Raw genomic sequence first — 15,972 nt, 5'->3', positions numbered from 1 at the left:
TTATTCTATCATCTTACTCTGTTTCTTCTTAGCACTTATCATTATCAGGTACTACATGTTTACTTGCCTGGGTATTTCTTTCTTTGCTCTTATTTTCTGTCACCACTTCTAAAATATAAGCTCTATGAGGGTAAGAATTTTTTTCCACACAGAATCCTGTGTGGAGAGACAGTGGAGATCATGACAAGAAAGTCTATACGAAATAGGAAAAGGAAGGACCCCACATTAAGAGCACTTATCCCCATGCTCTGCATCAGGCACTGTTCAGCCCTCTACAAGCACCATCCCTCCATCTTCACAGTGTAACAAATGTGCAAGATGTTTTTGCCACCTTTATAAAGATGAGGGAAGGTAGACTTGGAGAGGTAAGATAAGGTGCTCAAAGTTACAAAGCTAGTAAACCCTGAAGTTGACTTTCAAATTAGGATCAACCTGGCTTCAAAATCTGTGATCTTCCCATAAGCATTATAAACTGTAAAGTGCATGCAAAGGTATGAATTATCCATCATTATTATTTCATGCTTAAATTGCACTTCTTCAGTTTGTGACCCCATGGACTGCAGCACGCCATAAAAAGATAGCTATAAAAATAAAATAGAGTCTAGAGAACCATTTGATTTAGACTCTCAAAGATACTCAAAATTTCATCTCAAAAGGTATTTTTTAATGAATTGCCGCAGGATAAAAGGGCATGTGTATCACTGAGGAAACCAGATCTGAAAGAGACACGGGCACCCCAATGTTCATCGCAGCACTGTTTATAATAGCCAGGACACGGAAGCAACCTAGAGGCCCATCAGCAGACAAATGGATAAGGAAGCTGTGGTACATATACACCATGGAATATTACTCAGCCATTAAAAAGAATTCATTTGAATCAGTTCTAATGAGATGGATGAAACTGGAGCCCATTTTACAGAGTGAAGTAAGCCAGAAAGATAAAGAACATTACAGCATACTAACACATATATATGGAATTTAGAAAGACGGTAACGATAACCCTATATGCAAGACAGAAAAAGAGACACAGAGGTACAGAACAGACTTTTGAACTCTGTGGGAGAAGGTGAGGGTGGGATGTTTCGAAAGAACAGCATGTATATTATCTATGGTGAAACAGATCACCAGCCCAGGTGGGATGCATGAGACAAGTGCTTGGGCCTGGTGCACTGGGAAGACCCAGAGGAATCGGGTGGAGAGGGAGGTGGGAGGGGGGATCGGGATGGGGAATATGTGTAAATCTATGGCTGATTCATATCAATGTATGACAAAACCCACTGAAAAAAAATAAATAAATAAAGGAGAAATAAGAAAAAGAAAAAAACAAAAAAGATCACTGGGATAGGTTTTTCTTGCTCCTTTGGGAGAAATAAACCAAAGTACTTGATAAAACCAAAAAAAAAAAGGGCATGTGTATGGAACTAAGTTAGAAATGGGAAGCCAATAATAAGGATACACGATATTTCTGTTGCAGCAGAACTGTAAAGTGCAACCTTTATGGATGAGGGCTGGGGAAAGCACTTGTTAACGTATTATAAATGCTATGGGAGATGGAGTACATACTGCAATCTCCTAATTGCCAATGACACTAAGCATTTCTCATAGGAAAATGCCAAATTAGTGGAAACTGCAGAATGTTCTTTTCTAGCTGTGTGAAGAAGCAAAAAAGTAGCTGACAGAAACATAAATCAAACTACATTTATGGGTCAATGGATCCACTATCAGTTACATGCAAGAAAGGTATCTAGGGCTTGAGTAAATGGATCCTGGACACTATAAGCCCACAAAGCAGAGACCAAAATTCCATCAGAGTCCTTGTCACAGGGAAGAGCCAATTCTGACTTCATGTTGGATCTGTTACTTTAACCTTTGCTTCACATTGCCTTTGCTCATTAAAAGGATACTGTTTATACATAATGGCCTGTCCCTCTGTCTGAGCGTTAAACCAAAATGTCTTTGTTCAGGACCCTGTCCACCTGTGGATACCTACAGGAAGGAAGAAATTAAACATTCTCTCCCCAAGGCTTGCCATTCTAGGATATATTTGCAAGATTAATGGGCTTATTGTTATTTTGCTTCCTCACCTCCCTCCATCTCTGTTCTGTAAAAGAACCTGGCATCCAGACCCTGATAGGATGGCTATTTTGAGACATTAGTAAAGTAATATTCCTTGCCTCAATGCCTCATCTCTCAGATTTATTGGCTTGTTGTGAGGCGAGCAGAGTGAGTTGGATTCGGTAACATTCTGGGGATTGTTAGAGAGATCGGTACAATTGATGCTTGAAAAACATGTGTGTCAACTACGTGGATCCACTTACATGTGGATTTCTTTTTAAACAGCAAATACTGCAGTACTAAATGAGCCAAAGTTGGTTGAATCTGTGGATGTGGAATCTCAGATATGGAGGAACTGCAGATGCAGAGGAACCACGTACAGGGAGGGTCGACTATGATTTAGACTTGGATTTTCCACTGTGTGGAGGGTCTGTGCCCCTAATTCCCACATTGTTCAAAAGTCAATAGTATATGCATGAGCTTTATACATGACCAGATAGGAACCTTCACTCCCATGAAGAAGGAGAGATCCAGAAAGCGGTAACCTAAATAACAATAGGTACACAGTTGAAATCACAGGATGTCTGAGACTACCCCTGGTGGCTAAGTGTAAAGAATCCACCTGCCAAAGCAGGAGACACAGGTTCAATCCCTGAGTCAGGTAGATCCCCTGAAGAAGTGGCAACTCACTCCAGTGTTTTTGCCTAGGAAATTCCATGGACAGAGGAGTTTGGCGAGCTACAGTCCATGGGGTTGCAAAGAGTTGGACATGACTCAGCGACTAAACAACAACAGAGGAAGTCTTGACAAGCTAAAAACTCTTTAGGTCAGAAAATGGAAAAGTAGAGAAAAAGATACCCCTCAAATCTTTAAAACTGGGAAGGCAGTATGACCTTCAAGTCTGCAAAAACATTATCTGGACTTCTGGACTTGGCTGAATCCTGTTTTGCATATCTTGTTGGTTCTGTGCTGCAGAGAGGACTGATTAAAATGCAAAAACTAAGCAGTCATTACTTCATTTATGTAGTTGCCTTTCACTGAGCACAGAAGAGTAGGGCATGTCCTTGGTACATGAAGAATATATTCATAAAAAAAGACACAGGACCTCTGCCCTCCCAGAACTTACACTCCATTGAGGAAACATGAACAACAGGACATAAACATGATGCATAAGAAAACTGAGTAGCATAGGTAAGTTGATAAAGATGTGAGGAGAGAATGGAGCTGAGTAAGAGAGCTGGAGTTCAGGAAAGTTTAAATTTTAAATAGAGAAGGTGATACTTGAGAAAAATGTGAAGGAGATGAGAGAGTATCTTCATGGGGATACATAGAGAAAGAGTTCCATGCAAAGTAGCCAGTGCAAAAGCCCTGGGGCAGTTGCATCTCCTTGTGCTTGAGGAGCTTAGCATGAGGTGAGGTGGGCAAAGAGCAATGAAAGTTCAGGGAAATGGTGTGAGGGTAGGTGTGATTCAGAGAAGGGGAGGTCTGGGTAGATTATGAAGGGACTCAAGGCTATAAAAGACTTTGGCTTTTAGTCGGATAAAGAGCGGTTTTCAGGTTCAGGAGCAATATAGTCTAGCACATGGTTTTAAAGATCACTGCTGAGTTTATAAAAGGCTGAATGGCAACAAGGGAGGCAACCAAGAGGCCATTCAATAATCTAGGCTAAAGAGGATGGTGGCGTGGGCCAGATTAGCAGCGGATGAAAGTGATAAGAAATGGTCAGATTTGGACGCATCTTGGAAATAAAGCCAGCAGGATTTCCTAATAGACTGAACGTGAGGTGTGAGAGAAAGAGGTGACACTAGAGTTTCTTAATCTGTCGCTATAAGGAGAGAGCTCTCCATTAACAAAGAAGATCATTTGACAAGCACAGTACAGCCATCATGTGAAACTAAAATTTCACAGTCCCTAGGAGATGCCTACTCTTGGGTAGAGACTTTTTTTTTTTTTGGCTGTGTTGTGTCTTCGTTGCTGCTCAAGGGCTTTTTTCTAGTTGAGAAGCGGGCACTATTCTCTAGTTGCAGTGAACAGGCTTCTCATTGCAGTGGCTTCTCTTATGGGACTTCCCAAGGGCACAGGGATAAATAATCTGCCTGCCAATGAAGGAGATGCAGAAGGAGATTCAATCCCTGGGTCGGGAAGATCTTCTGGAGTAGGAAATGGCAACCTGCTCCAGTATTCTTGCCTGGAGAATTCCATAGACAGAGGAGCCTGGCAGGCTACAGTCCATGGGGTCACAAAGAGTCATGGGGTTGCAAAGAGTCAGACACAACTGAGCATGCACACACGCACACTCTTGTTGTCAAGCAGAGGCTCTATGTTCAGGGACTTCGGTAGTTGAGTATGTGGGCTCAGAAGTTGCAACTCATAGGCTCTAGAGTGCAGGCTCAGTAGTTGTGGTGCAGGGACTTAGTTGCTCCACAGCACGTGAAATCTTCCTGGACCAAGGATCAAACTCATGTCCCCTGAATTGTGAGGTTGATTCTTATCCGCTGTACCATGACGGAAGTGCTTGGGCAGAGGTTTTATAACCTCTTAAAGGTAGGCCTGGGTGGGTGGATGATGGGAAATCTAACAAAATTCTCCCGACGATTGGTTGGTTCCATGAAGTGTCCAGTACCAGCCTCTGCTGAGACTTAAAGAATAAAACAAACTATAATACCCAACATTTCTGAATATAAATCCTGGGCCTGCCCCTTACCAACTTTGCAACCTTATACAAATTTCTTAACCTCTCTGAATCTTCGTTTTCTTGTCTGTGAAACGGGGACATTACTTATCAGATAGTACCTTATGAAGACTGTGCCGTGCTGTTCTTAGTCACTCAGGTGTGTCTGACTCTTTGCAACCCCATTTACAGTAGCCCACCAGGCGCCCCTGTCTATGGGGATTCTCCAGGCAAGAGTACTGGAGTGGGTAGCCATTCCTTTCTCCAGGGGATCTTCCCAACCCAGGGATTGAACCCAGGTATCCCACATTGCAGGCAGATTCTTTACCATCTGAGACACCAGAGGAGCCCAAGAATACTGAAGTAGCAGCCTATCCCTTCTCTGGGAGAACTTCCTGACCCAGGAATTGAACAGGGGTCTCCTGCATTGCAGGCAGATTCTTTACCAGCTGAGCCACCTGGGAAACCATGAGGGAATTACTTAGTAGTTCAGTGGTTAGGACTCTGTGCTTCCACTGCCAGGGGCCCAGGTTCAGGTTTGATCTCAGGTCAGGGAACTAAGATTCTGCAAGCTGTGCAATGTGGACAAAAAATAAATAAAGAAGGAAATAAAGGTCAAATTAAAAAAAAAAAGGTCAGATGAGGTAATGTATGTAAAATTCTTTGTGTAGTGCTTGGCACACCTGTTATGCAATAAGTATTTTATTTGTTGATAGATGCAATGGAAGTAACTTTTTTAGTGTTGTGATTACTATGACTCCCAGTGTAAGAGGTGATTAAAATACAGATCACAAACTGAGAACACAGGAAATCACTGACATGAATCAAATACTGGCAGGATAGTCGTAGTGTTTTTGAGCTGAGACATAAAACAACTACCTAAGCCCATCTCCAGAAAGATTGAGACTTACTTAAGCTCATAAGATACTTTAGAGTAAGCATAGGACTAGAGCCAGAAAATGTCCTTAAAGCATTAATGGTGTAAATTGAGGACAAATAAAAAATTTATGTGGAAACTTACCTCAGAAAGATGTAAGGGTGTTGGGTATAAGCTAAAAATATAAAGAGATTAAGGAAGATTAAGATGAACTCATAACTGACAGATACATGAGAAAATGGAGGAAAGTAGATGGGTTTGCCATCAGGGAGGGCACTACAGTTGGCCACAAAGAGGATAGCCTAGATCAAGATGATAACTGTGGACTAACACACAGCTGGGTCTGTTTCCTGGCATCCTGGGTCCTTACAGCTTAAGAAGATGCCAGCTGTAAGGTTCACTTGGGACATTTCAGAAAGGTAGCATGGAGGAGTGGAATGTAGACCTGAAGCTGGAAGTTCTTGCACATGCCCCTCTCCATTTAGAAGGGCAGAACATTTCAGGCGGTGCATCTTTGGAAGATATACAGGCTCTGTGCAGACACACAGTATAGTAGTCTAGTCCAGAAACACTATCTGTGGCTCCATGGGCTAGTCACTTAACCAAAAAGTTTCATTTGAGAGCTGAAGTCAACACCAGCCCAGCAAAATACATGAAGCGGTGCAGCAGGGTTTGAACTGAGCAGGGGTCACTCGACCTCAATTATATTAAGCACACTTATTGACTGTCTGCGCTCCTAACTGCCAGGAGCTCCACAGTGAACCAGACGGACGTGGCTCCTGCACTCACATAACTTGTAATTTGTCTAGAGAGTCTTATAACCTGTCTACAGACAAACAGGCAACTTCAATATGACAAGGTAAGTACTTTCATAAAGAGTCAAAACCAGGACCAGTAAAAATGTATACAGGAGCTTTTACTGTAAAATATGAGAGAGAAACAGACTGTAATAAGCAAAGAAATATAGAAAAACAGAAGAAAGGGAGCCATATAGGGAGGGTACTGTGGGGGCATCTAAGGGGAGCAGTTAGTCCAGTCTCATATAAGAGCTTCCTGGAGGAAGTGACAGAAAACTGAGATCTAAACAAACATGAATTTGCTGCCAGGGTACTTTATTGATGAACCCATGATTAGTTATTTGATTGTTATTGGTGATCTACAACTGTTGCCAGGGATTGCAAAAGGCTAGAAAGTAAAATGCAATAGACTGAAGGATTGTAAGAAATAAAATCTGACCAATTTAATGTCTACTCTTCCCATAGAGACTGAGTTGACAAATAATATGACACTTATGACTCAAGTTGCTCCAGAAACCCCACGTTCAGATTGCATTTACATCACTGCCACAATACCGAACTTTAAGCAGGGTTGTACAAAAAGCATACAAAGGACAACAAAAATCAGAAATCATATGATACATGATGTAAGCCACACATATATAGAATACATAAAACAAATAATATAGATAATAAACTCACTAAAATAGAATGCAAGGATGTGTTATACTACAATCATTCTGAACTAAACAAAACTTCAAAAAAAAAAGAAAGAAAAGTATGTAATCTGACTGCCCCAAGAAATGATTTATATTTTTGATGTTGGTGAAATCTCATCAAGAAAAAGTACTACAACATTCTCTATTACTACTCCGATTTTCATCAAAACAGACTTTTTTTACATTCAGAGGTTTACCCTGCATTTAATGGCAGTCAGGAGCAGTTCCTCAAATATGAATTTGCTCTGAAATCTTATACCTTCTGTATTATTTCTTGTACCAGGCATATTGATTAATTGGAGCAAAACAGGAAGCAATCGTTCATTACGTGATGTCTCCAAAGTACTTCATTTCTGATTAATAATCAAATTTCCTCAAATTATATTAATTATTGCTTCACTGTTCTACATATGTGATGAGGAAAAATTGTTAATTTATTACTATTGGGACACTTATTCAAATCATGGTTTGGAACCACAGTAAACCTCCATTAGCTGAATCTTTTGAGAATATGAACTCTTAGCTAATGGATCTTTCTGATGAACTGAGCAATGGTCAAGACACTTTACAAAATGTCTTAAAGAACATGAGAGCCTTGTGAAACATAGCAGATGTTCTGCCAGAAAAAGAAGGACGAAGGAAGAAGAGACTGAGGAAGAGGAGAAGGACAAAGGAGGAGAGAGTTTAGAAGTATAAGAAGAAGAGGAGGGTGGAACAGAAAGGGGAGGAGGAAAAAAAAATGGAAGGGACTTCCCCTGTGGTCCAGTGGTTGAGAATCTGCCTTTCAATGCTAGGGACTTGGGTTTGATTCCTGGTCAGGGAACTAAGAACCCATGGGCTGCTGTGGGGCAACTAGGCCCAACAGTGGCAACTACCGAATCCAATTGCCACGGCTAGAGAAGTCCGTGTGCCACAACAAAGACCCAGCCCAGCCAAAAGTAAATAAATAAATTTGAAATTCTCTTAGAAACCAAAGGGAGAGATGTAAAGAAGGTTGAGTCTAGGGATATTTTCACACTCAAATAAATTTAAGAAGCAACATGTCCTAGCTTATGTAACCAAGGATATTCTTTTTCTGAAGACCTCTGATAGTATTCTTTGAGACCCCATGGACTGTAGCCTACCAGGCTTCTCCATCTATGGGATTCTCCAGGCAAGAATACTGGAGTGGGTTGCCATTACCTTCTCCAGGAGATCTTCCTGACCCAGGGATTGAACCCGGGTCTCCCGAATTGTAGGCAGACGCTTTACCATCTGAGCCACCAGGGAAGTCCCTCTGATAGTATAGAACATGCCATTTTATGGAGTGAAGGTTAAGAAACTCAGCCCCAGGCTGTTCCTTGTGCCAGGGACAGCAAACTACTCTGTCACTGCTGCTCTATTTTCCATAGCCCTTTCCACATGTTTGACTACACTTTAATTCTTTGCTTCCACAAAGTCTCTCCTATTCATCCCCACTCTGTTTGAGAACTGTTATCCAGCCCCCATGCCTTTTGGAGTACTTGGCAAAAAGGAAGTAATCAATAAATCTTTGCTTTACACATAGTAGGGGGTCAATAAATATTTTGCTGAGCTACCAGATAAACACTTTGTACAGTACATTAAATATATCTTAGTGATGGTCAGCTGAATAGCTTTTCTGATTCTTTTCCAATAAAAATTTTCTCTCCAACCTACTGAATTATTTCATATATTTTATCAATCTTGTTTATCATTATTATATAGCTAATTGAAGATTTATTTTCCTATTCTTAAAACAACAGCAAGCCTTCTGAAAATGAAAAAAAAAAAAAAAAAGACTATCTATTTAATCCTAGCTGTGCTAGAGAGATCTAATTTGCAAAATATAAAATAATGATATGAATAGTTTTTACCTGGACAACATACTACTACCCAGAGGTCCAATGATTTATAAGATTGTCTATTATTGCCTTGAGTGGAACATCTCTTGTAAAGCAGCCAAACTATTTTGTACACAACCTTCCCATTAATCATATCCCCCAAGGAAATATATGGGTTGAACACATCATTCCTCTAATTTCACAAAGGTAGAGAGGGAAGTTGCAGAAGCAAAGTGATTTTTCAAGTTTACCTAAGGTCTCACCATGTAAGTGGTTGGAAAGAGTGGGCTGGCTTCTAGCTGGCCTTGAGACTTTGTTCTCCCCAGTTCTTAGTTTTATTCAAAGTACGAGAGCAAGCAATTTAATATCGATGTCACCAATACATCATCCATATGAAGGATGGTACTACAACATTAATATGCAAATCAGCTGAATATAAAGTATCTAATCTTACTAAGCACAGTGCTCCCTGTTTCTCAGAAAAATTTATGTCTATATGAAAAGAGAATAAAATTGCAGAGGCTATTCAATAATGTATATTCATTAACATATGAAGGGGAACATGGAGCTGTATGCCACTCTTAGGATTAACCCTTAGAGTTTGGGAAAAAAGAAAATAAAAGTGCCTATAGGCATTTGGTATCAATACTCTTTCTGCAAATACTCTCTCTCTAAAGGCTTTAAAGTTATGAGGAAAATCTCAGATGAATGGCTGAAAGGTGATCCGACCAAACCAGTAATTAACCCTGCATCATTTTCTTCTTCTAGATTGAAAGCATTAATTATTAGCACTAAGCACACAGGTCTGTCTCCAGATGCCGAGAAGCTGATGATCAGAAATGGATGCTAGGATATGCTGGCATCTAGAATCTACTCCCCACGTGTGGGGAGGAATGGAATCCAGCCCCTCTGTTCCACAAAGCTCTCTGTAGACTTTGTTGCCTCCTTTCTGCACAATGAGAAAAAAACTAACAGAAAACATTTCCTTGAGGTATTTGTAATAGGTGAACTCTCTGGTCTTATTGGGCTCCCTAGTGGCTCAAATGGCAAAGAATCTGCCCGCAATGCAGGAGACTTGGGTTTGATCCCTGGTTTGGGATGATACCCTAGAAAAGGAAATGGCAATCCACTCCAGTATTCTTGCCTGAAAAATCCTATGGACAGAAGAGCCTGGTGGGCTACAGTCGTTGGGGCTGCAAAGAGTCGGACAAGACTGAGCAACCAACACTTTCACTTCACAGTTTTGGTCTTATTAGGAAGTGAGGAAAATAGGAAAGAAATCAAGAGCATGCATCTAAACAGGATTAAGTTATTATTATTCCTAATAACAATGAAAAGAACTAAAACCCACACCTGTTTGGCACTTCACCATTTATAAACACTTTCCATCCATTTTCTCATTTGACCCTCACAACAATCCTGTGAGATAAGATGGATATTTACTCTAACTTTCAACTGTGAAAATTAAAAATACACAGAGAAGCAGACCAAGCAGTGTTAATAACCTGAATATCCATCTCCTGGATCTCACAATATGAACATCCTGCTGTACATGTACATTTATTTTTTGCTTAAGCATTTCGGCAGATTATAAGCAACATGGGATTTAACCTTTTCACATGTAACAAAATTAATAATACTTCTCTAGTATCATTTCCCATCCAAATTTTACAATAGCCCCAGGTGTAAGATAAGCATTATTTCTCATTTGCAGATGCAACTTTTTTTGACATAACAAAATGAACCAACTGCTTGAGAACACGTAGATAATAAACAAGGAAACTGAGAACTTAGGTTTAGAATTCATGATTCCTTGGTCTCAATTCTTCTCACTTTGAAGCAAAGTTCCATAAAAATAGTCTTAATTGGAAGAAGACAGAAAAGCTACACAGACAGACCTCTGTGTATTGTTTGAGCACAAGTGATCTTAAGATAATGTAAAGTGAATATGTGAGTTTATCTCAACAATGTCTTATTTTTAGTGGCCTTTCTCATTCCCTGTAGTGCTGTGTTTACCCTCCCCCAACTCTCCCTTCATTGTCCCTAATTCAAACCTCAGTCAATACTACCTCTAATATTTGTTGTTGTTCAGTCATGTCCAACTCTTTGTGACCCCATGGACTGTAGCTACCAGGCTCCTCTGTCCTTGCTGGAATTTCCCAGGCAAGAATACTGGAGTGGGTTGCCATTTCCTCCTCCAGGGAAACTTCCTGACCCAGAGATTGAACCCAAGTCTCCTTCATTGGCTGGCAGATTCTTTGGAGCTGAGCCAATATACTGGCTGTCTGAGTGCCCCATCAATACTTACCTGTCCCCATCCACAAGGTCAACACCATCTTGCAGCAGAAAACATCTTAAGAGAGCCTGATAGACTCATCTCTCTGAGATGAGTTATTAGTCATGGTTACTGACACCATGAACCCCTCTGAGTATTCCTGGAACTATAGAGATGACATTATTTTGCCTTATGGAATCTAAACAAATTATTCTGATGTCATGATTCTTATAACACCATGAGCATTAGCAATGTATTCCTGTTTAGCTTAAAAGTGTGTATTCAATTTACATAATTCCCCCATCTCTGCAGTAAAAGATTTCCTCTCCCATTTAAATGTTTTACCATCTTCCCCCACTTTCAGGCCCTTTCCCTCATCACAAGTATTACACATGTAATCAATGGTAGACTCAACTTGCCATTCAAGATTCACCTCCAGTCCACAAATGTTTGCATTTTCTTCTTCTGGATTCCTGGCATCTTTTGACAGGACCTGCCAATGTTTACTGAAAATTTTCCAGATGGATGTGGATATGCTCCAAATCATAACATCAAAGGTATCTCTTGGCTCGACTCACTTGTTTAGTCTAAATGGATCAGACAAATACAAAAACATTATATAAATTTTAAGTGTCACCCAAGGAAAATAATGTAAGACATTCTAAGATAAAGAGAAATTCTGGTCATCATCAGGACACTCTGGAAATGTGATAAGACAAAGCCATGTCATGTTGCCAAGTCCTGGAGAACTAGGGAAGAGTTGGTTTGAACAGAACAGATCTGATTCCAGGCTCAAGATGCTTAGGCAGGAATTCAGGTTAGCTATCCCTAGTTCCATACAAAGCACATTACATAATAACAATAGTCGAAAACTTTATGTGTGATGGATCCCTTCTAGGATTGCCATGTATTGACATGCAACATATAAGAAAATTCTTTTAAGGAATATTCCTTCATACTAGAATATCAGATATGAAAAATAGCCCAGGAGGTCTTCCCTGTCCTCCCTGAAATCATGTTATAATTGTATCAGCCACAGTTCTTGATTACAAACAATAGAATCTACTTGGCATAATTAAAGTGGAAAAAAGAATTTATTAAAAGATATTTTAGCTCAAGGCAGGAGAAGGAGGAGACAACAGAGGACAAGATGGTTGGATGGCATCACTGACTCAATGGACATGAGTTTGAGCAAGCTCCGGGAGATGGTGAAGGACAGGGAAGCCTGGTATGCTTCAGTCCACGGGGCTGCAAAGAGTCAGACATGACCGAACAACTGAGCAACAATTTTAGTTCACAGATTCATTAAACTACCTGTAAAAATAGATTAGAGTTGAAGCTTCCAGGAATAATGCCTAAAACTACACAGAACTGACCCAATGGAGAAATTGCCTGCTGTGTATAAATTCCTGGAACTTGATGACTGCTACTAAGATCAATGCCCCTGGAATCTGTGACTAGGGGGAAAGCTAGATACCTTTGCAGCCACCTGTGCCAACAACTCTAAGCTCCATGCAGAGTTAGCTGCTGTCTCATATTATTCACATCTGAACTGAAGTTTCATGCTCATGTCTGATTGGAGAGGCCAGGCCCTGTGTCCTAACTCTTATTAATCACTCACTATGTGTCACGTCTTCTTCTAAGCTCTTTATAAGAATTAAATCACTTAAGCCTCATGACAACCCTTGAAGGTTGGCTCAAGATTACTCCTTTTTATAGGAATAAGGGCTTGTAAGGCACATAAGGGCTTCCCTGGTGGCTCAGTGGTAAAGAGTCCACCTGCAATGCAGGAGATACAGGTTTGATCCCTGGGTCAGGAAGATCCCCTGAAGGGGGACACAACCCACTCCAGTATTCTTGCCTGAAGAATCCCATGGACAGAGGAGCCTGGTGGGCTACAGTTCATGGGGTCACAAAGAGTCAGACACGACTAAAGCCACTGAGCACACATGCACGAGGCATATAAAAATTATACAACCAGGCTAAAATCAGACTGTAAGAGGCAGAGCTGAGATTTGAACTCAGATAGTCTGACCCCGGAGCTCAAGATTTCTTAATGTTTTGTTTTGTGTTATATTCACATGCTTGCTTCATAACTACAAGGAGGGAAATTTATGTCTTAAACGTGAACTCATTTACCAAAATCTAAAAATGCTGTTCAAAAGATGATGGGTAAATATGAATACGTCAGACACCTACTACAGATGTCTAAAATTGTAAGGCTGTTCTTTGTTCATATTAGTGTCCCCTGAAATTTGTTCTCATGGTCATCGCTAGACGCCCATGAATGTGGGTATGAATCTATGCTGTTTACTGTGTTTTACACCCTGTAATTGTCTTTAAAGACAGCAGCCTCAATTGCTTTCCACCCTGCGTACGTTGCTGCCCTTCCCATCAAAAGCTAGAGCACATTCTCCCAGCTCCTTAAACCTGGGTTTCTCTTGTGACCATCTTAAATCAACGGGATGCAGAAGAATGAAAATATGCCTAGGTTTAGCAGCTGTGGCCGAGAAGGAAACGGCAACCCACTGCAGTATTTTTGCCTGGAGAATCCTGTGGACTGAGGGGCCTGGTGGGCTGCCGTCTAGGGAATCACACAGAGTCGGACATGACTGAAGCGATTTAGCATGCATGCATGCATTGGAGAAGGAAACACAACCCACTCCAGTATTCTTGCCTGGAGAATCCCAGGGATGGAGGAGCCTGGTGGGCTGTCATCTATGGTGTCGCACAGAGTCAGACACGACTGAAGTGACTTAGCAGTAGCACCAGCAGCAGCAGCTGTGGCAGCTTCTGCTTTCTCCCTGGGGGAACAAGTTGCTATGTAAGAAACCCAACTACCCTCAGCCCACCGTGCAGTGAGAGGCCACATGGAGAAGAACCAAAGAGCTCACTCACAGACATAAACAGAGTACAGAGACGTGTGTTCCCTGAAGAATCATCCCAAGCCAGCCCCTAGTCATTCAGACAATCCCTTGGAAGCCCCAGACATCCTTACTCTGCTCTGTCCAAATTCCTGACCTGCAAATAAAATGGCTGTGGCCTTAAGCTTTTAATACCAGAATAGCTCGTTACTAAGACACAAACTAACTAAATGCTCACCCAGGTATACATAAAATAAAATTTATTTATTTATTTTTGGTTGCACTGGGTCTTTGTTGCTGTGCTCAGGATTTCTCTAATTGCAGTGAGCAGGCACAACTCTTCATTGTGGAACATTGGCTTCTCTTTGCAGTGGCTTCTCTTATTATGGAGCACAGGCTCTAGGTGAATGGGCTTCAGGAGTTGCAGCACACAGGCTCAGTAGTTGTGGCACATAGACTTTAGTTGCTCCTCGGCATGTGGACTCTTCCCAGCCAGGGATCGAATCTGTGTCCCCTGCATTTGGCAGGTGGATTCTTATCTACTCAACCACGAGGGAAGTCCCTGAAATAAAAATTTTGCATCTCACTAAATATTTTTCCATAGCAGTGGTCAGCAAACTTTTTCTTAAGGGCTTACATACTATTTTAAGCTTTGTAGGCCAAGAGGCAAAGCTGAAGCTATTATATAAGTGCTTATATAACTAGTTAAAATGTAAAAACCTTTCCTAGCTCAAGGGCCATGAAAACTCAGACAGCTCACCAGATTAGGCCCATGAGCAACAATTTGTGGATCCCTGCTCTGGAAGCATCATTTTTGATGTTTGCTGTGTACTTCCTATAGGAATTTCCTGTAACTTACTTAATCAAGTCCCTGTTCTTAAGCATTTAGTTTGTCTGCATTTTTTCACTATTTCAAAAATAATGCTTCAACAGATCTTGTGACTAATGCTTCAAAAAATCGTTGTCCATATTCATGGTTACTTCCTTAGAGTAAATCCCTCAAACTAGAATTGCTAGGTCAAAGAGTGTATTCATTATACCAAAATACCCTCTGAAACTACCATATCTATGTACAATCCTATCAGCAACATATAAGAGAGCTCTGCAGCAGTTCATGACTCTTTTTACATTGGTGTTGGAGTGTGAGCAGAGTGCGTCTCTCTTCCTTAGTCAGGGGTGATCCCTTTCTCCTTGGCCTTTGTTGGAACACCCTAATTCAAGTTCAGACTCTCACTGAGTCCCTGCTCCTTGTTGTTTAGTCAGTAAGTTGTGTCTGACTCTCTGCGACCCCGCCAGGCTCCTCTGTCCATGGGATTTCCCAGACAAGAGTTTTGGAGTGGGTTGCCATTTCCTTCTCCAGTGATCTTCCCTACTCAGAGATTGAACTCAGGTCTCTTGCATCTCCTGCATTGGCAGGCAAACTCTTTACCACTCAGCCACCCGGGCAGCCTGAGGCCCTTCTCACAGATTCTTGAAAAAAAGCTTAGCCTTCCCAGGGCCCTGGGACAGCCCCCAGAAGAGGGCTGCCTGCAGAGGCCCCAGCCACTCCTTACACAAGCCCCCCACCGCACTTCCGCCCCCTCCCTCTCAGAAGGAGGTGGCTGACCCAGCTCAGCTCCCAGCCTAACAAACTGCCATCTGTGAGTGACTGCTCCTTTCTGCAGCTAGGCCAGTCTCTGTTTTTCTGTTCCCTGGCTTCCCTGAGCTCTCTCGGGACACATATCCTTCTTCTCTCTATTCTCAGCCTACAGCGGCCCCCCAAGCAGAAAGGCAGGACAGAAGACATGCAAAGTACTGTTGATGTGGGGTCCAGACAAGGCAGTCTCTTTGGGCAGACCCTGGGCAGGCCTGCAGGCTCTAATCTTTTAACCTGGCTGTCTAATAGAATCCAGGC

The sequence above is a fragment of the Dama dama genome, chromosome 14 (assembly GCF_033118175.1).
Source record: "Dama dama isolate Ldn47 chromosome 14, ASM3311817v1, whole genome shotgun sequence".
In the NCBI taxonomy this organism is placed as follows: domain Eukaryota; kingdom Metazoa; phylum Chordata; class Mammalia; order Artiodactyla; family Cervidae; genus Dama; species Dama dama.
This window is presented reverse-complemented; position numbering follows the sequence as displayed.